Source organism: Palaemon carinicauda, chromosome 14 (genome assembly GCF_036898095.1).
Source record: "Palaemon carinicauda isolate YSFRI2023 chromosome 14, ASM3689809v2, whole genome shotgun sequence".
NCBI lineage: Eukaryota > Metazoa > Arthropoda > Malacostraca > Decapoda > Palaemonidae > Palaemon > Palaemon carinicauda.
This window is the reverse complement of record NC_090738.1, coordinates 23,723,978-23,746,477: the sequence shown is the minus strand read 5'-3', so window position 1 is coordinate 23,746,477 and position 22,500 is coordinate 23,723,978. Positions and strand designations below refer to the sequence as shown.

General features: G+C 39.6%; 1 protein-coding gene across 1 annotated transcript in view; it reads left to right on the top strand.

Moving 5' to 3' along the window:
- The window catches only part of LOC137652706 (cell adhesion molecule Dscam2-like), a 466,536-nt gene that overhangs the window by 207,613 nt on the left and 236,423 nt on the right, over positions 1 to 22,500 (top strand). The gene's annotated exons all lie outside the window — the stretch shown is intronic.

Below are 22,500 nucleotides of genomic sequence, written 5' to 3'. Positions count from 1 at the left end.
ATTTTTTTCTCTGCAGTGGTTGTCGTATAAATGGAACATGTAAATGAGCGCAAAAGAGGTTCTATTACCTGTAATGGCGATGTAAATTCGAACACCTGTTAATGAACCCCGCGTGAGAATTCTGCGTCGAATTACCTTTAGAGTTGAAATGTTCATTTGAATACCATTCAATGCGTCGTCAGCCTAATGCAGACGGATAGGCTTATTTTCAAATTCATATATTCCTCGTTTTTAATACCGAATGATAAAGGCGCAGTGCCCTCTCCCCTCCTACCCCTAGCTCAGCAGATATACCACCAACCCCTCTCTGACCTATATGCATCCACCCACCCCACTCCCCACCTCAGTTCCCACCCCAGCATCTGACAGGCGTAATGGGTGACGGGCTCAAATAATCTCCGGAACGGCCATTGGATATGGCATATTTTGTCCAAACTTTGCCTTTGGGGGGAGGGGGGGTTTATGCTTCCAAATATTTGGTGCTTTTGTTTGTATGTCCTGGGTTTTGTGGTTGTGTGTACGACGTATTTTATTATTTTGTTTGTATGTAATAACATGTATAACTACTCGTAAACGCTTGGTTTTTTACTTGTCGCTCTTTGTATACTGTATGTGATATATATATATATATATATATATATATAATATATTATATATATATATATTATATATATATATATATATAATATATATATATATATATATATATATATATATAATGTACATATAAAGGGTTGGGTTTTGTCTGTACATACAGATTCAGACACAAGAACATATTTATTTGTCTACACTCGTAAACTTTTCGTGTAAATAAACGTGGCATATGTCAGTGAACACCTGATACTAGACAAAGCCATTGTCGATAGTTTCTGTTTGACATACCAATATAATAAACCTATTATTTCCGTTGTTGTTTCGTTATATCCGGAGTGCTGGATATTTGTCCTCTCTCTCTCTCTCTCTCTCTCTCTCTCTCTCTCTCTCTCTCTCTCTCTCTCTCTCTCGGAAGCGCATCTAGCTGACTAAAAAGGTTGTGGTCGCCTATTAGAAACGTCCCTGTCTCGGAATCTGTTGGAGTAGACTTCTAGCCGGCTCTATTCCAGATAGCTTCTCGTAGTGTCTACAGTCCCATCGTCCAAGTGAGCTGGGGATAGGTAGGTTGGGGGACGTTATAGGTCTACCTATATGCTCCATTGTCTGGCTCTCCCTGGTCTTAGTTTAGGTGAAGGAAGCTTGACCGCTGATACCACGTATGTTTGGTACACTTAGTGGTTAGCTGACTGTTGTGGGTCTCAGCGTAGATAAATAAAGGCAGATAAAGAAGGAAGGAGTCAACGAGGTAATCCCCCCCCCTCTCTCTCTCTCTCTCTCTCTCTCTCTCTCTCTCTCTCTCTCTCTCTCTCTCTCTCTCTCTATATATATATATATATATATATATATATATATATATATATATATATATATATTATATATATTATATATATATATATATATATATTTGATTTTACCTGAGAGTTCTCGTCCGGTAGCCCTTTCATACAAATATACACGCTTACATGCATCATTTGATTTATCTTATCCCTTTGATTATTTACCTATTTTTTCCATGTACTGTATTTCTCTACAATCATATAACTTCAACTATTACACAACTAATGACAACTGAATACAGAATCTTAGAGGTTTTTAATACATAAGAAATAGGAACAAAAATAATTGACTATTTGAGTTTGTATTTCCATATGGTGACTTATCAGTCTCAACGTCGATGTCCTAACGAAGGAGGAATTTTAATAAAATTCTGTATTTGTAAGACTATACCACACTAGTAGAATTACCTTGACCATGAAGGATTTTTATGAGGAATTTATATCTTAATCGTAAATTTAGTTATTGATTTAGATCCATTGCAATTTTGTGCTACCAAATTTTTGCCGTCATTTGTTTATGTATTTCCAGTATTTGCTCCTCTTGGTCTTACCTTTGCGCCTTCAAGTATACACAGAGACTCTCTAAAACTAGGTTATGAAAGTTCTCTTATCTAAATAAACAGGCGCCCACAAACGCCCTAGGTCCCATTCACGCCCACTCCGTTCCGCTAACCACACACTCACGCTTTTCATTTAATTTAAAACCGAACTGTCTTTGACAGTGTCCGACCAATGAATAATTACTTTTGCAAATGAAATTGCATTTTGTTGATATATAGAAAAAAATTCTGAATCATATTGCATGAAATTAGCATAGCCAATAAATGTTAGGTATTACGGAATGTATAAATGACGATTAGGTAATTTGCTAACCTCCCAAAATAGATGAATTATTATTTTAACGTGCTACAAACGAATGAAAGAAATGTAAGGTTGTTTTACATCTTTATTTAATTCTTCATTTGATTTTATAAATATATTGTATGTATCCATATCCTACCCCACTATTCTATTCAAACCCCCAAAATCTTCAATTTTTACTCCACTGTTCTTCCTTCTGTGTCCTACTATTCTTCAATTTTTACTCCACTGTTCTTCTTTCTGTGTCCTACTATTCTTCCATTTTTACTCCACTGTTCTTCCTTCTGTGTCCTACTATTCTTCCATTTTTACTCCACTGTTCTTCCTTCTGTGTCCTACTATTCTTCCATTTTTACGCCACTGTTCTTCCTTCTGTGTCCTACTATTCTTCAATTTTTACGCCACTGTTCTTCTTTCTGTGTCCTACTATTCTTCCATTTTTACTCCACTGTTCTTCCTTCTGTGTCCTACTATTCTTCCATTTTTACTCCACTGTTCTTCCTTCTGTGTCCTACTATTCTTCCATTTTTACTCCACTGTTCTTCCTTCTGTGTCCTACTATTCTTCAATTTTTACTCCACTGTTTTCGCATCCAAATCAAACTATTCCATCCATTCCAAATTATGCTTCAATTCATACCCAACTATCCATGTTCTTACTCTCCATGATCAACCATTTTTTTTATCTATATCCAACATTTTTATATCTCAGCTTTAAGTTAGTCAAGGTTATGGTATTTGGTATCCTTCCATCATTAAAATCCCCAATTCCCTGACATAATTAATAAGGTAAATTTTAAGTAATGAGATGCTTGGGTCTCCATATGGAATTCTAACGTCAGCGTTGAGCATTGTTAAGTATGCATGTGTCACAGAGTCTCGGAAGAATCTTAACCAGTTACTGAAAATCTGCCAACTAAAGTTCGTCTTAGAAGTGTGAATTATCAACTTATCCACGTGAGTTTTGAGTTCGTCTTAGAAGTGTGAGTTCTGTCTCCTTGGGATTAACATTTCTTCTTGTATCACAAAGGTGGCCGAGGAGTTTGTAAAGTTTTCAGACAAAAGGCGACAGTTACCTTAGCTTTTTTAAACTTTGTATTCAAGTTTGAAAGAATTGATCATTTCAATCATTGAATTGATGTTTGGTCTGGGGTTTGATCCCCCCCCCCCACCCTTTTTTTGTCAATGTTATTAAAGTTTTCTTTTTTTTCTCTATTTGGGTTTGATCATTTGATTCAATTGATATTACTAATAATAGAAATAATGGTATTTTATTTTACCTTTATTTGCTTTATAGGTATCTATGGTCCATTATATATTTCAGAATACGGAAGAGGGATTTTTTTTTTTTTTTTTGCTGAATCTGAGTGTGAAAAGTAGAAATTAAACAGAAATGCAAAATGCAAGTGAAACTTAGATATGATTTTAGTGGCTCTATAAATTTCTTCCCTGTGGTAGAATACTAGGTTATATAGTGACTAAATCTCCCTTCAAGGATCCAGATGTATTAAATGCAATGTTGGTATGTCTAGAACATTCTATTGCATGCTAAATATAATCCTCCCCTATATGATAAAGAGCAAGTGTCTAGCTATATATAAATATATGTCTTTCCTGTCACGCTGAGCTGCAGGAGGGAGAGGGAGTAGTGATACCCCGGTAAGAGGGGTTACCCCCTTGAAGTACACTCGGAAACTACAATCTCCTACAAATTTCCGAACATGGGGGTTGTAGTTATTAAGGGGAGGAAGGGATGGAAGGGTTAAATCTGTGTGTACATGTTTATGCATATCTTTCTAAATGTTTAGTTTTTATTTTTGACAGGTCACGTACACTAGTGTAAAATACAGTGTTTTTTGGTTATCGTTTAGGTTTCACGTTAATCAGGATTGATAAATAATTCGGTTAATCGAGTTACACAAGAAATGTAATAAATAGTATTGTCTAACAAAGCGATGCAAAGCATCCGATAATGGAAATGCATTTCGACCAGGGCTCCCACAGTATCCATTCACAGGTGGTCCTGAATCTCTCCGGCAATGGAACTAAAATGTACCCTGCGAGCGTTGTAACACGCTTTAGGAAAATTCTCAGGCGAATATCTCCAATTGCTCAATTTAGTGTACGTTTCCTGTGCCTTCAAGTAGAAGGAGAGCCCGAGAGCCACCCTGCCAGTTCCGGACTGCTCAGACCTGGACTGCCTTTGCCTTTCAGTTCTATTGGACTGCTCGAATCCATTAACGTCTGCCGTAACTTCAGGAAACAGCGAGCTTTGAGAACTGAGTGTGCACACGACGCACCAAGCTTACACAAGTTTGTGTAAGATCATCTAGACGGCGGCGACAATGGGATCTGCTTGTGTATGTACATGTTTGTGCGCTTGCTTGCATACATAAGTGTATGTGTGTGCGTGTTTGTCTTTGGCATCCGCTCTCAAGAAGGAGCTGAAGTGCAAGTCCCAGTGGATATTCCTGGAAATGGCTTCGAGTGATCTAAGTTCGAGCTATAAGTTACCTTTATTGCCAATAGATGGCGTTTTGGCCGTAATAGCTGGATGACTGCCGAGAATTGCATGATTTGGCATATCTCTCACTCTCGAGTCTTTGTCTCGGTCTGATAAACAGGGAAAACGTTTTAGCACATTTCTCTCTCTCTCTCTCTCTCTCTCTCTCTCTCTCTCTCTCTCATACTAGCAAACAAACAAGTAAAGTTAGATATTTTTCGGATATCTTTCAAACATAGATGTTATTTTAGATAAGTAGATCCATTCTGGAAAACGAAAGAAAGAAAATAATACGTTGTAACAAATGCAAGGTGTGTCAGAATTGAATACCCTGTCGTGGACGGCCATGTGAAAGCGAGGAAAGAAACAATAAACAAACAAACAATCGCTGACCTAAAGGGAGTCATTCTCCCTCCTATATACGAGGGAATATTCTCCTTCATCATCTGGTTAGCAAATGGACATTATTTACTAATATGTTTATATATATATATATATATATATATATATATATATATATATATATATATATATATATATATATATATTATATTATATTATATTATAGTCCACTGCAGGACAATGACCTCAGACATGTTAATTTTCATATATGGAGTTTGGCCAGTTTTCCTTACCACGGAAGCCAATGCAGATTGGTGATATTGGGAGATTTTCGTCTGATCGCTCACAGCATACCAGCCTAGTGTGGGTGGCACTGACCAGTAGACCTTTGCTGATTATGGTGATACACAAACCCTTTCACCGCGTTAATGTATCCTAACACAGAAGGGGATGTATATATAATATATATATATATATATATATATATATATATATATATATATATATATATACTGTATATATATATGTATGTATGCATATATGTGTATATGTATGTGTGTATATATATATTATATATATACATACGTATATATATATATATATATATATATATATATATATATATATATATATATATATATATATATATATATATATATATATATATATATATATATATACGTATCTATCTATCTATTTATAATATAATCTATGTATACTATATATATATATATATATATATATATATATATATATATATATATATATATATATATATATATATATATATATATCCACTTTGATATCATACTCTCGTCCACCTTCGAATTTGACGCCGTATTTTTCCATTTTGCTCTGGATTGCGGCGAAATACTCGGAATATTTGGTTTTATCTCATGGAAAATATTTCATCCATTTTTTTTCTACCATATTGTTTTTTCCCTCTCTTTCATTTTCGTACCCGACTGACATACAGCCTCGCATTAATTAAAGGGAACACGCTGCCACCACCATTGCATATATAGCTTCCCTGTGCATTTGTGCCACGGCCGAATTTAACCCTGGTACCGAACCCATAGGATCCCCCTCCTTTCCTACTCTCATCATCCTTGGGGTGGGGGGTGGGGTGGAGGGGGGGGGGGCCTTTAGTCTTTGTGTCTGGCTCCCATGGCCTGTTTGTTTGTGGTGGAGTATTTCCTGACGCTCTTAGTGTCAGTTTGCTTGTTTGTTTATGCGTAACTAAGTCGTGAGTGCTAGACTAGTTTATTTGATCTATACGGTCTAATAACTACACTGACACACGAATACACACACACGCACACCCATATATATATATATATATATATATATATATATATATATATATATATATATATATATATATGTTTGTGTGTGTGTGTATGTGTATGTATGTAGGTATACAAGTATAATATTGCCCTCTAATGGGAATGGTAACAATATCACATTTTGAAAAAAATCTCAGCAAACCCGAGGCAATCATAAAAAAAAAGCTTCCTTTAGTTTCACTTGATTACCCAGAGATCAAGAGGTAAAAATGCCTTTTTCCATCTTCATTTCAGAAAGGCAATTAAACCCCAACAACAACAACAGTCAGGAGGAGAATAAAACTCCCGCAGCAAACGCAGTATTTAAACAGAACCGCTAAGGAATATTTTCAGGCGGAACAGAAAGAATCATCAAAAGATTCCGAGAAGAAATACACCCCGTGTAAAGAAGAGAGGGGTATTTTGACTTCGATTTTTTGTAATGAAGATTAAACGGCAGGCCAAAAATAACGCCAGAAAAGAAAAGGCTGAAGGGTTAAAAGACTGCAGACCTTTGATTCGATTGGAGTGTAAGCCGAGTCTTTTTAGGGAGAGTTTGGTACTGGATGTTGAATAAAACCTTATAGACATTTTTATTAATGAATTCTATTGAAACCTTTTCGCGAGAATAGGTTAGGTGTTGCAAAGGTCTTCTGTTAATACTAAACATCTAATAATGGGCCACTTCTACATGGTGATTATGTGACGTGGGGAGTGAATGGGTTTGTAGTATATTGTGAAAATTATCATAATTATTAAAATTATTACTTCGTTATGTAAATTATTATTAAATTTATTAAATGTATTATTATTGTTAAGAATAAGCGTTTGCAAGTGACGATGATAACTGCAATAGAACATGAAAGGTAAATGAAGATGTTTTCGAGAGATGATTTTTATGATAATGAAGATGAACTTTAAATAATTTTCATGATAGGGAAGATGACCTTCATATAAATTTTATAATAATGAAGATGACCTTTAAATAATTTTTATGATTAGTGAAGATGAACTTTATATGATTTTTATGATAGTGAAAATTTCCTTTATATAATGTTATTATAGTGAAGATAACTTTTGTATAATTTTTATAATATTGAGTATGACCTTTATATAATTTTTATGATAGTGAAGATGACCTTTATATATTTTTATGATCGTGAGAATGACCCTTATATAACTTTTATGATAATGAAGATGACCTTTATATATTTTTATGATAGTGAGGAGGACCCTTATATAACTTTTATGATAATGAAGATGACCTTTATATATTTTTATGATAGTGAGGAGGACCCTTATATAACTTTTATGATAATGAAGATGACCTTTTTATATTTGTATGTAAGTGTAGATGACCTTTATATAAGTTTTATGATAGTGAAGAGGAGCTCGAATTATCATGTTTATAAAATGGAAGAGGAAAAGGTTATATAGTTTATAGCCGGGTTCAATGAGATTACTTGTTTGTTAACTGGAGAAATGAAGGTATATATAAGGGATTGATTTACATAAGCCATCGTAATATCTGTGAATTGAGAGTCTTGCAATAGTGACTATGAGACCTTTAAATTGTGATTATTATTTTTTTTATTAAGAAAGCAAAAAATCGATTTTTACAAAATGATGGTGGCTTCCCAATGTTCCCCTTTTGATTGAAACACAATGTTTTTTTCAATAAGTAAGAATTGTTTGTTGTCACAGTCGAAAGATATGAAAGAGATTAGGGGACATCTGTGTATGTATGAGAGAGAGAGAGAGAGAGAGAGAGAGAGAGAGAGAGAGAGAGAGAGAGAATATTTGGGAGGCCTTGAACCAAGGCCGTATATATCCACGGCTTTGCCTTGAACTAGTCTGTATCAGCTATCCTGCTACTTTCTTATCCCTCTCAAAATACACAACTTTCGGTCGTCGTTCGTAAAGGGAACATAATAAGATTTCATCCTAAGCCCCCCATAAATGGTACTAGAAAGTAATAGCGTCAGAATGGGTCAAGAATATACGCAAACGAAAGATCATTCAAGGCGTTTTGATGTGCTGCATAAAAATCTTCATCGTCATCTCTTGAGAGAGAGAGAGAGAGAGAGAGAGAGAGAGAGAGAGAGAGAGCCAATGAAGCTGTAAGGCTTCGACGAGGTCCTCTAAGATGCGACAGACCCTTAAGAAGGATATTGAAGGGCATCGCCCTTTGATAGACGCAGCCAGCAGAGTGGATTGTGATTGGGAGGAACCCGGTCCATTATAAGTGGATTTCTTTCATAGTAAGTGGAGGAAATAAAGTTGAGAGAGAGAGAGAGAGAGAGAGAGAGAGAGAGAGAGAGAGAGAGAGAGTTATTTACTTTTAAGAAGTGAAATAGTTTTAAGGAGGGAACAGTAGATTAAATCAATTCCGTGTACAACACCAAATAAAGAAAATTTGTCCTTGGAGTAGAAAAGAACTATATTTTTTAGAAAAATAATCAAATTCCTGCAAAGGCTGCTACTAACTAAAAGTTGTTTAAAGTCATTCCAATTCATCATTCTTCCGTACAGGACAGTTCTCCTTCGTGTTGTATGGAGATATGGGAAAAGGCTTGAATACCCATATGAATATCACATTAGCCTTAATTTGAATTGCAGATGCCTCATTAGCTCGGGTTTTCAACTCGCTTGGTCTGAAAGACGATAAGACCTGTATATGTATGTGTCTATTCGTTTTAACAGTAAGCAGTTTAACTTAGGGGTGGCCCCAGAGTAAAAGACAACAAAACGGTAATTGTCAAATTCATACTTTTAACTGGTGTGGCATAGAGCAGAGGTAAAATTCTAGCTCAAATTTACCTGTAAAGAAAACGGAATTATCTTCCCCTTGGTGTGAAACCCTTTCAGAGTGTATTATCTTACCCTTGGTAGGAAACCCTTTCCTATTGTATAATCCTACCCTTGGTATGACACCCTATCCTTGTGTATTATCTTACCCTTAGTATGAAACCCTTTCCGAGTGTATTTTTTTTAACCTTGGTCTGAAACCCTTTCCGATTGTATTATTTTACCCTTGGTATGAAACCCTTTCCGAGAGTATTATCTTACCCTTGGTCTGAAACCCATTTCGAGTGTATTTTTTTACCCTTGGTATGAAACCCTTTCGAAAGTGTATTATCTTACCATTGGTATGAAACCCTTTCTGAGCGTATTATCTTACCCTTGGTATGAAACCCTTTCAGAAGTGTATTATCTTACCATTGGTATGAAACCCTTCCCGAAGTGTATTATCTTACCCTTGGTATGAAACACTTTCCGAGTTTATTATCTTACCCTTGGTATGAAACCCTTTCCAAAGTTTATTATCTTACCCTTGGTATGAAACCCTTTCCAAACTGTATTATCTTACCTTTGGTATGAAACCCTCTCCAAACTGTATTATCTTACCATTGGTATGAAACCCTTTCTGAGCGTATTATCTTACCCTTGGTATGAAACCCTTTCGGAAGTGTATTATCTTACCATTGGTATGAAACCCTTTCCGAGCGTATTATCTTACCCTTGGTATGAAACCCTTTCGGAAGTGTATTATCTTACCATTGGTATGAAACCCTTTCCGAAGTGTATTATCTTACCCTTGGTATGAAACACTTTCCGAGTTTATTATCTTACCCTTGGTATGAAACCCTTTCCAAAGTTTATTATCTTACCCTTGGTATGAAACCCTTTCCGAGTGTATTATCTTACTCTTGGTATGAAACCCTTTCCAAAGTGTATTATCTTACCCTTGGTATGAAATCCTTTCCAAATTATATTATCTTACCCTTGGTATGAAACCCTTTCCAAACTGTATTATCTTACCATTGGTATGAAATCCTTTCCGGGTGTATTATCTTACTCTTGGTATGAAACCCTTTCCAAAGTGTATTATCTTACCCTTGGTATGAAACCCTTTCCAAATTGTATTATCTTACCCTTGGTATGAAACCCTTTCCGAAGTGTATGTTCTTACCATTGGTGTGAAACCCTTTCCGATTGTATTATCTTACCCTTGGTATGAAACCCTTTCCAAACTGTATTATCTTACCATTGGTATGAAACCCTTTCCGAGTGTATTATCTTACTCTTGGTATGAAACCCTTTCCAAAGTGTATTATCTTACCCTTGGTATGAAATCCTTTCCAAATTATATTATCTTACCCTTGGTATGAAACCCTTTCCAAACTGTATTATCTTACCATTGGTATGAAACCCTTTCAGAGTGTATTATCTTACTCTTGGTATAAAACCCTTCCAAAGTGTATTATCTTACCCTTGGTATGAAACCCTTTCCAAATTATATTATCTTACCCTTTGGTATGAAACCCTTTCCGAAGTGTATGTTCTTACCATTGGTGTGAAACCCTTTCCGATTGTATTATCTTACCCTTGGTATGAAACCCTTTCCAAACTGTATTATCTTACCCTTGGTATGAAACCCTTTCCGAGTATATTATCTTACCATTGATATGAAACCCTTTCCAAAGTGTATTATCTTACCATTGGTATGAAACCCTTTCCGAAGTGTATTATCTTACTATTGGTATGAAATCCTTTCCGAGTGTATTATCTTACTCTTGGTATGAAACCCTTAACGAGTATATTATTTTACCCTTGGTATGAAACCCTTTCCGAAGTGTATGATTTTACCATTGGTTTGAAACCCTTTCCGATTGTATTATCTTACCCTTGGTATGAAACCCTTTCCGAAGTGTATTATCTTACCCTTGGTATGAAACCCTTTCCGAGCGTATTATCTTACCCTTGGTATGAAACCCTTTCCAAAGTGTATTATCTTACCATTGGTATGAAATCCTTACCGGGTGTATTATCTTACCATTGGTATGAAACCCTTTCCGAGTGTATTATCTTACTCTTGGTATGAAACCCTTTCGGAAGTGTATTATCTTACCCTTGGTATGAAACCCTTTCCGAGCGTATTATCTTACCCTTCGTATGAAACCCTTTCCGAAGTGTATTATCTTACCATTGGTATGAAACCCTTTCCGAGCGTATTATCTTACCCTTCGTATGAAACCCTTTCCGAGTGTATCATCTTACCCTTGGTATGAAACACTTTCCGAGTGTATTTTTTTTAACCTTGGTCTGAAACATTTTCCGATTGTATTATTTTACCCTTGGTATGAAACCCTTTCCGAGCGTATTATCTTACCCTTGGTATGAAACCCTTTCCAAACTTTATTATCTTACCCTTGGTATGAAACCCTTTCGGAAGTGTATTATCTTACCATTGGTATGAAACCCTTTCCGAAGTGTATTATCTTACACTTGGTTTGAAACCCTTTCTGAGCGTATTATTTTACCCTTGGTATGAAACCCTTTCCAAACTGTATTATCTTACCATTGGTATGAAATCCTTTCCGGGTGTATTATCTTACCATTGGTATGAAACCCTTTCCGAGTGTATTATCTTATTCTTGGTATGAAACCCTTTCTGAAGTGTATTATCTTACCCTTGGTATGAAACCCTTTCCAAATTGTATTTTCTTACCCTTGGTATGAAACCCTTTCCAAACTGTATTATCTTACCATTGGTATGAAATCCTTTCCGGGTGTATTATCTTACCATTGGTATGAAATCCTTTCCGAGCGTATTATCTCACCCTTGGTATGAAACCCTTTCCAAAGTGTATTATCTTACCATTGGTATGAAATCCTTACCGGGTGTATTATCTTACCCTTGGTATGAAACCCTTTCCGAGTGTATTATCTTACTCTTGGTATGAAACCCTTTCCAAAGTGTATTATCTTACCCTTGGTATGAAACCCTTTCCGAGCGTATTATCTTACCCTTCGTATGAAACCCTTTCCGAAGTGTATTATCTTACCATTGGTATGAAATCCTTTCCGAGTGTATCATCTTACCCTTGGTATGAAACCCTTTCCGAGTGTATTATCTTACCCTTGGTATGAAACCCTTTCCAAACTGTATTATCTTACCATTGGTATGAAACCCTTTCCGAGCGTATTATCTTACCCTTGGTATGAAACCCTTTCCAAACTTTATTATCTTACCCTTGGTATGAAACCCTTTCGGAAGTGTATTATCTTACCATTGGTATGAAACCCTTTCCGAAGTGTATTATCTTACACTTGGTATGAAACCCTTTCTGAGCGTATTATTTTACCCTTGGTATGAAACCCTTTCCAAACTGTATTATCTTACCATTGGTATGAAATCCTTTCCGGGTGTATTATCTTACCATTGGTATGAAACCCTTTCCGAGTGTATTATCTTATTCTTGGTATGAAACCCTTTCCGAAGTGTATTATCTTACCCTTGGTATGAAACCCTTTCCAAATTGTATTTTCTTACCCTTGGTATGAAACCCTTTCCGGGTGTATTATCTTACCATTGGTATGAAATCCTTTCCGGGTGTATTATCTTACCATTGGTTTGAAATCCTTTCCGAGTGTATCATCTTACTCTTGGTATGAAACCCTTAACGAGTATATTTTTTTATTCCTTGGTATGAAACCCTCTCCGAAGTGTATGATCTTACCATTGGTGTGAAACCCTTTGCGATTGTATTATCTTACCCTTTGGTATGAAACCCTTTCTGAGTGTATTATCTTACCCTTGGTATGAAACCCTTTCCAAAGTGTATCATCTTACCCTTGGTATGAAACTCTTAACAAGTGTATTTTTTTTTCCACTTGGTATGAAACCCTTTCCAAAGTGTGTTATCTTACCCTTGGTCTGAAACCCTTAACGAGTGTATTTTTTTACCCTTTGTATGAAAATCTTTTAGAGTGTATTATCTTACCCTTTGGCATGAAACCCTTAACGAGTGTATTTTTTGCCCTTTGTATGAAACCCTTTCCAAGTGTATTATCTTACCCTTGGTCTGAAACCCTTTCCGAAGTGTATTATCTTACCGTTGGTCTGAAACCCTTAACGAGTGTATTTTTTTTACCCCTTGTATGAAACTCTTTCAGAGTGTATTATTTTTCTCTTGGTCTGAAACCATTTCCTAGTGTATTATCTTACCCTTGGTATGAAACCCTTTCCGAGTGTATTATCTTACCCTTGGTCTGAAACCCTTTCCTAGTGTATTGTCTTATCCTTGGTGTGAAACCCTTTCCGAGTGTATTATCTTAACCTTCGTCTGAAACCCTTTCCTAGTGTATTGTCTTACCCTTGGTGTGAAACCCTTTCCGAGTGTATTATCTTACCCTTGCTCTGAAACCCTTTCCTAGTGTATCATCTTACCCTTGGTGTGAAACCCTTTCCGAGTGTATTATCTTAACCTTGGTCTGAAACCCTTTCCTTGTGTATTGTCATACCCTTAGTGTGAAACCCTTTCCGAGTGTATTATCTTACCCTTGGTCTGAAACCCTTTCCTAGTGTATTATCTTACCGTTGGTGTGAAACCCTTTCCGAGTGTATTATCTTACCCTTGGTATGAAACCCTTTCCGAGTGTATTATCTTACCCTTGGTCTGAAACCCTTTCCTAGTGTATTATCTTACCGTTGGTGTGAAACCCTCTCCGAGTGTATTATCTTACCGTTGGTATGAAACCCTTTCCTAGTGTATTATCTTACCCTTGGTCTGAAACCCTTTCTTAGTGTATTATCTTACCGTTGGTGTGAAACCCTCTCCGAGTGTATTATCTTACCCTTGGTATGAAAGCCTTTCCGAGTGTATTATCTTACCCTTGGTCTGAAACCCTTTCCTAGTGTATTATCTTACCCTTGGTGTGAAACCCTTTCCGAGTGTATTATCTTAACCTTGGTATGAAACCTTTTCAGAGTGTATTATCTTACCCTTGGTCTGAAACCCTTCCGATTGTATTATCTTAACCTTGGTCTGAAACCCTTTCCTAATGTATTATCTTACCCTTGGTGTGAAACCCTTTCCGAGTGTATTATCTTAACCTTGGTATGAAACCCTCTCCAAGTGTATTATCTTACCGTTGGTCTGAAACCCTTTCCGAGTGTATTATCTTAACCTTGGTCTGAAACCCTTTCCGAGTGTATTATCTTAACCTTGGTCTGAAACCCTTTCCGAGTGTATTATCTTACCTTGGCATGAAACGCTTAGCGAGTGGAGGTAACTTAATGTGGCGAAAAGGTTTGTGTATCGCCATGATCCGCAAAGCTATACCAGTCAGGGGCACACATACTAGGTTGGTTTGGTATGAGCGCTCAGTGTAAAGTCTCCCACCATCTCGGATCCGCAGTGGCCAACGAAGTGAGGGAAATTGACTAAAACCCATACTTGAATAAGGACAAGTCTGAGGTCTTTGTACTACATCGAACCAGAAACGGCTGCGTTTGTTATGAAATGGGTCTTTCTGCTACATTTCATGTGATTTTAATACTAAAGAGTAAAGAATATATATATATATATATATATATCTCTCTCTCTCTCTCTCTCTCTCTCTCTCTCTCTCTCTCTATATATATATATATATATATATATTTCTTATATTTATATATTATGTCTATGCATGTGAACACCAAACCATATTTGGAGCGAGTTAAAAAAAAAAAGTTTCGATAACGAACAATTTCGTAGTCATATGTATTTATGGGTGGTAGAAATGTTAGAATATATAAATATTTTTTTCTTTAATTATTTTAGGCCGGTCCTATTTTGACCGACAATAATTAGGCGCAGTTGTTATTAGCGTAATTGTCTGTGATTAATAGTTTTTTTTACCTTTGCAGTGTGATATCGTGCATGCTTTTGATAGTCGTCTTTGTAATGCTAGTGGGTTTGTTTTGCGTGAAAACAACTAAATGTCAGGTCCCGCTGTTTTTGTTTTGTTTTAAAGAGTGATGGGATGTTGGGGTTCCACACACTGTGTAAAAGTGTCTTACGATTTTAGGATTAATTTCTATAGGCTAATTTGCAGTTGCAGTTAATGGTTTCATCTCTTAATTATTATTTTGAAATCGAGAAGTATATTGATAATTTGTTCTTAAATGTTTGTTTTTATTTATATTTATATATTTACTAACGTTTTAATTATAATACCCTCTAGTTTATTAGTTCTTATTAATTCCTTTCTTCTGTCATTTCCCATGTTATTCCTCTTACTTTCGAAACGAAATTAAATAATAACGAAAACTCCATAAGTCAACAGCATATCTTGATTTTATGTGGTGTGAAATTCGTAATATATATATATATATATATATATATATATAAATATATATATATATAACGGATTTTGAGCGAAGCGAAAAATCTATTTTTGGGTGAGATAGCCATGTCGTCCTGATGGAAGTTCCTATAGGGTAGCTTCCTAGGGTATATTACAACTACGGCGATATTCCCAGAGAATTTACCTTAAGGTACCAGAATTCTAACTCCTGGAGCGAGTATCCCTCGTGAAAGGGATATCGTGACATATCAGAGGACGTATTCTAGACACGTCACACGGCAATCTACGACCTGAACAGAGATTCGTCTCGTAGGAGGGAGATTGACGAGATACGAATTCGGGAAAGAAAAAGGGGAGCCGCTCCCAAGGCTTCCCTATCCCCCGATTCGTATGCGTGCCTGGCGCCAATCCTGGCGCCATCTGTATTCCTTGTAGCGTACACGAGGTGCTACAGATACTGTATGTAGGGAGGGGTCCTACAGCCCTTTCTTAGAAAGGCAAGGGCGGGTCCATCAGGACGACATGGCTATCTCACCCAAAAATAGATTTTTCGCTTCGCTCAAAATCCGTTTTTTGGGCTCAAGCCATGTCGTCCTGATGGAAGTGTACCAGAGCATTACTGTATCTGTGGATTCTCAGAACGTGCCGTACTCCCCGGAGATATTTATTCCCGGTCGACTAGACCTAGAGACCTAAGATGTTACCGTTATACATCTTTTCAACTAACTATAAACTATGTTAGAGCTTCCTGCCCCCTACAGGGAAGAGTCCTACTAGACTCTGGAAAGTCTCGAAGAGTACATATATCTATGTATGAATACCAGGCAAGCTAATATAGTGGTCTCGCCCTATATTAAGTAAAGCATAGTTTGTATAGAACCACTGCGTCAATATATTGACCAGTCATCCGCACAATACTTGTATTGGACAAAGGTTTATATCCGCATAGGAAGAAACTAATAAAACCGCCCTCGTCCCTTTATGGGACGGAGTCCTCCCATTAGGGGACTTACATAAACCAATGCAACATAGCTTGCAAAACAGAACAATTCTATCGGAATTATCCCAGATAAGATACATAGAATTAAAATGCTCAATTATACCAATAAATTGACACAGGTGAAAGAGACGCAAGGTTCTCAAGAACAAGTTTATTGACAGATAATAAACAGACAGGTTAACAACAAATATATATATTTATATAAAAGAGGGTAACCCAAAACTTTAAGCATAAGTATGATAGTAAACAGAACTTGTTTATCTGAAAGAAAAACCATTAAACACCACTTTAATGAGATACCAAGGTATCAAGTCATAAAAAATCTGTATTACAAATCAATCACATTAGCGTTAGAAACGCTTGGCACACATGTCTGAACTTATGCAAGGTTCACCTTTGAAGGAAGGAACAGTCTATATGGGCACTTGGTGCCCTCATTTAGTTTGTAGTACAGTATGTACCTACACACTCACCCTGGACTTAATCGTCCCAATTAAGACCACTGTTCCTCGCAGAGTTAAACAGTAGGGTTAACTACACGACCCACTGCTACCACAGATCTCTTAAGTTCCTCTACTTGCTTCGCATAGTGGCGAAAGAACACCCTGGAAGACTTCCAGCCCGTGTATGAACAGAGATGTTCAAAATCCATACAATTAAAGAAATTTAGGGATGAGGCAACTTTCCTCGGATCGTGACCTGCGGGTGTACTGTCAGGATCCGCTCTGCGAATAAAATATGTCATTTTCGCTCTGAGTTGATTCAGAGATAAATTTGAGCCTGATGTTTCTCCCCTGAATAGTTGACTACCCTTGAAGTCTGAAGTTCTACGAAGATAGACCTTTAGGCATTCTACTGGACATAGAGATGCATCTTCTTTCAGAGGACAGATTCTCCAGGGACCCCACCTGTTGGTGGGTAACTCATTCTTGGCGAGAAACGTAGGATCCGGAAACAGGTTCAGCTCCCCCCCATCCAGGAACTGAACACGACCTGCCTCTCTCGAGAGGGCTACGATCTCACTAACCCTGGCCCCGGACGCGAGTGCAAATAGGAAAATAACTTTTTGCGTCAAATCCTTTAACGCACATTCTTCATTGCTCAACAAGGAGGCGAAATGAAGAACTTTGTCTAAAGACCATGAGATGGGCTTTGGAGGTGCTGAAGGTCTGAGCCTAGCGCAGGCTTTCGGAACTTTATTAAAGATCTCGTTACCTAGGTCGATCTGGAAGGCAAATAAAATGGGTCTCATCAAAGCCGATTTACACACTGAAATCGTGTTAGCTGCCAATCCTTGGCCATGGAGGTGGATGAAGAAAGATAAGCAGAAATCTGTTGAGATCTCCTGCGGATTCTTTGCCTTTACAAAGGCCACCCATTTTCTCCAAGATGACTCATATTGCCTTCTAGTCGATTTGCACTTGTATTCCTCTAGGAAGTCTATGCTGGCTTTCGAAATCCCGAAGCGCTTTCTCACCGCTAGGGCGAGAAAATCATGAGCTGCAGGGTCTGGGTTTTCTGTAATGAAGCGCAGACAGTCGACTTCTGGACTCGCTGGGTCAGAACTGGATGTGGTAGCGGCACGAACTTCATCTGTAGTTCCAACGCCAAGGGGAACCACATGCTGTTCGCCCACTTGTGGGCCACTATTGCCGCTACCCCCCTTGAAGGATCTCAGTTTGTTGAGGACCCTCAACAGAAGGTTGTGAGGAGGGAACAGATAAATCCTGGACCATCTGTTCCAGTCGAGGGACATTGCGTCCACTGCTTCCGCTAAGGGGTCCTCGTACGGGGACACGTACAGGGGCAACTTCTTGTTGTCTTTCGTCGCAAAGAGGTCTATTTGCAGTTCTGGGACTTGATTCAGAATGAAGGAAAATGATCCTGCGTCTAAGGACCATTCCGACTCTATCGGTGTGAACCTGGATAGAGCGTCCGCTGTCACATTGCGGACTCCTTGAAGGTGAACTGCCGACAGGTACCACTTCTTCTTTTCCGCCAATCGGAAAATGGCTAACATCACTTGGTTGAGAGGTGGTGACCTCGACCCTTGTCGATTCAAGCATCTCACAACCACCTCGCTGTCTGTCACCAATCTTATGTGGATCGAGTGACGCGGGGAGACTTTCTTTAAGGTAAGGAGCACTGCCATAGCTTCTAGAAAGTTTATATGAAAGGTCCTGAATAGCTTGGACCAAGTCCCCTGGACTTTTTTCCGATGAGAGTGACCTCCCCATCCCTCCTTTGAGGCGTCTGAGTGAATCGTCAACGACGGGGGAGGTGGCTGAAGAAGAACAGACTTCTTTAGATGTCTGGCTTGGGACCAAGGTCTGAGAAGAGTACGTAGCCGAGGCGGCACTGGTCTTCTCAGGTCTCTTCGCGCGTTTGATGCATACCTTCTCCAAACTCCGGTTGCATCCTTTAGCTGTGCTCTTAGCACTGGGTCTGTCACTGAAGCAAACTGGAGAGAGCCTAGTACCCTCTCCTGTTCGCGTCTTGATATCCTTTCGGAATCTAGAAGTCTCTTGACAGAGCCCGCTATCTCCTTCCTTTTCTTCATTGGGATGGAGAAACTGTGTGACAAAAGGTCCCAGTGGATTCCCAGCCACTGGAACTTTTGGGATGGAGAAAGTCGAGACTTTTTCTTGTTGATCTTGAAGCCTAGGTACTCTAGGAACTGGATCACCTGACTGGAAGCTTGCAAGCATTCGGTCTCGGATGCTGCCCACACCAGCCAGTCGTCCAGGTAGGCTACTACCTGAATTCCCTTTAGGCGTAATTGTTTGAGAGCTGCGCTCGCAAGCTTCGTGAAAATCATTGGGGCTATGTTTAGCCCGAATGGCATGGCTCTGAAGGCGTACAGTTTCCGTTGTAGCCTGAACCCTAGGTAGGGGGAGAGTCGACGGCTGATTGGAATGTGCCAATAGGCGTCTGACAAGTCTATAGAGACTGAGTATGCCCTCTTGGGCAGTAAGGTCCTTATGTGTTGCAGTGTTAGCATCTTGAATTTGCAATTCACTATGAACTTGTTGAGTGGTGACAAGTCCAGAATGACTCTGAGCTTTTCCGAGTCTTTCTTGGGAACACAAAACAGCCTCCCTTGGAATTTGATGGACTTCACCTTTCGGATCACATTTTTCTCCAACAGTTCTTGAACGTACTCCTCCAAAATGGGGGTGGAGTGTTGGAAAAACCGAAGGCATGGGGGTGGAGTGCTGTACCAGCTCCAACCCAGTCCATTCTTGAGTAGGCTTTGGGCCCAGGGATCGAAGGTCCAGCGATCCCAAAATTTCATCAGTCTCCCTCCTACCGGTATCATTTCACTTGGACTGCCGTCCTGAGGTCTTGCCTCCCTGACCACGACCACCTCTGAATCCCCTTCCCCTTGAGGGGCGCCTAGACGAGCCTCTGGCTGCTCCTCTAGGTTTTGCACGAAAGGAAGAAGACTGTCCTTCGAACGTTGGGGCGAATGTGGTTGACTGACCTGGCACAGCCTGGGGTACCCACTGAAAGGCAGTCGGGGTTTGTGCCACCATCTGGGGCACTGGAGGCAAAGGCAATTGCAGTTGCTGTTGCTGTCTATAAGGCTTGGCTGGCCGAAATGGTAGCCTAGTCTTCATATTCTTCCTCTTTGGTTGAGGACCCTCATCCGGGGAAGATTTTCTTTTGATAGCCAGGCCCCACTTCTGGAGAAGATTTCTATTCTCCACGGCGGCCTTATCAACAACCTCTTTGACCACATCGGTAGGGAAAAGGTCTTTTCCCCAATTGTTGGAGGAGATTAACTTCCTTGGCTCGTGTCTCACCGAAGCCCCGGTGAACACGAACTCCCTGCAAGCTCTCCTTGCCTCGACGAAGCTATAAAGGTCCTTCGTCACTGTGGCTAAGTGAGACTTAGCCACTACCATGAACATTTCATGGACCTTGGGGTCACTTGCCATCGTCTCGAGAGTAGTCTGATGAGACATTGAGGCAGCCAGTCTTTCTTTTGTCTCGAACTCTCTTCGTAAAAGAGATTCGGACAGCTTGGGGAGGTCCTCGCCGAATTGCCGTCCGGCAATATCAGCCTCCAACTTTCCCACTGAGAATGTCAGATGGACATCCTTCCAGTCTTTGTGGTCCATAGGTAGGGCCAGCGACAAGGGTTTACACTCCTCCAGGGAGGGGCAAGGCTTGCCGGCCTCGACTGCCTTTAGGACAGCCGCAAACCCTTTCTGTAAAAAGGGGAAGGCTCTATCAGGAGAGGACACAAACGAAGGGAGCTTCTTGCTCAATGCAGCTACCTTCGAATTCGAGAAGCCCCTCTCTTTCATCGAGGATGAAAGTAGGGCTTGAGCCATAGCGTGGTCCATAACAATGACCTCCTTCGGCTCTGTCTCCTCCCTTGAAGCTGGTTCTTTTCTCAGCCGGACATAGCAGTCCGGATATGATGCCTTGCTGGGCCAGAATTCTACCTCCTCTAGGGGAACTGAACCCAGCTTATCCGAGATGATGATCTTTCCAGTCGTCATCGGCATGTGCTCAGCATACCTCCATGGGTTAGCATCTGAGCATATGGGAAGGTCTTTCACATTGAGCCTTTTCCGGGGCCCATGTGATTCTGCCAGGGACTGCATACGCAGTTCCATTGCAGCCGCCTTCTCCTGATTCTCCTTCTGCATTTGTTGGATCATTCCAACAATCGAAGAGAGGGCCTGTCCCAGGTCTACTGGGAGGCCAGCCGATGTTGAGGGGATAGGCTCCGGCATCTGAACCGGAGTAGCCGACACCTCGTCGACCTCATCCTCTACGACATCCGGGGTTTGAACTTGATCCTGACCTTCTGCCAGGAGGTCTTCTTCCAAACGTTCGTCCAGGTCAGACATCCTGTCACACAACTGGATGTCTTGCATCGCATCTGCGACTTCCTCGTCCACCTGGACTTGATCTTGAAGGATCTCCTCTTGAGGCTGGGGAATCACTGCCTCAGCTGATGCCTGGGGAAAAAGATACGCCCTCATCTTCTCACTTGGAAGATAAGGGCCAGAGGTGTTCTTCTTGAAGCCCCTTACCCAAGTACGAAGCTTTTCCCTAGCTATATCCCTTGATTCCGCCGTTCTAGGGGAATCAAAAGCCTCAGTAATCAGGTTAGTGCATACAGTACATACCTGAGGGTCCCAATACTGGAGATCATCCTTGGAGACAGCGCATGCTGCGTGTCTCCTACAACACTCATGTCCGCAGAGGTTCTTGCTGCGGACATTGCAGAAAACATTTCCGCACTTCGGAGGGTCCTCCTGTAAAGAGAAGAAATTTCCATGAGTATCAAGTGAACTATATATCACTGGATATGCATAGTATAGCATAACAATTCATAAATGAAAGACACACACTTGTGTTTCCCTCACAACCCATTGTTGCAGCCTTCCAGATAATAAAATCAAAATGGTTTATCTCTACTAGAGTAACCAATGCAAGGTTTCCAGAGGAAACAGGTGGAGCTCACACCTAGGCAATGATTTTAAAATCCTGGATAATAGACGGGGAAGAACTCTGCTTCCTGATTGAGGGCAACAGCAAAGGGCTGTGCAAGAAAACACAATAGTGTTAGAAGATACAGTGCTGTACCTAAACTTTTACTATAGTTTTCTTCTTACTGTATATGCTATACAGAAGAATACTAGTACAGTATAGGAGGATGTGTGCCGGCCTGCCTTTGCCGGCCGGCACACACCACAATTAGCTTTAAAGTATACTACTTAACAGCTATAGGGCGGCAGCCCTCTGGTTCAAATGCCTGTGCCGGCGGCAGCAGCTGCCGGCCAGCAACAGCCAGTGTTGGCCGGCAATGATTGCCGGCCAGCAACTACACAAGGTAGTACCCAGCTGCCGGCCACACTCTTGGTGACCGGCAGACAAGGACTGA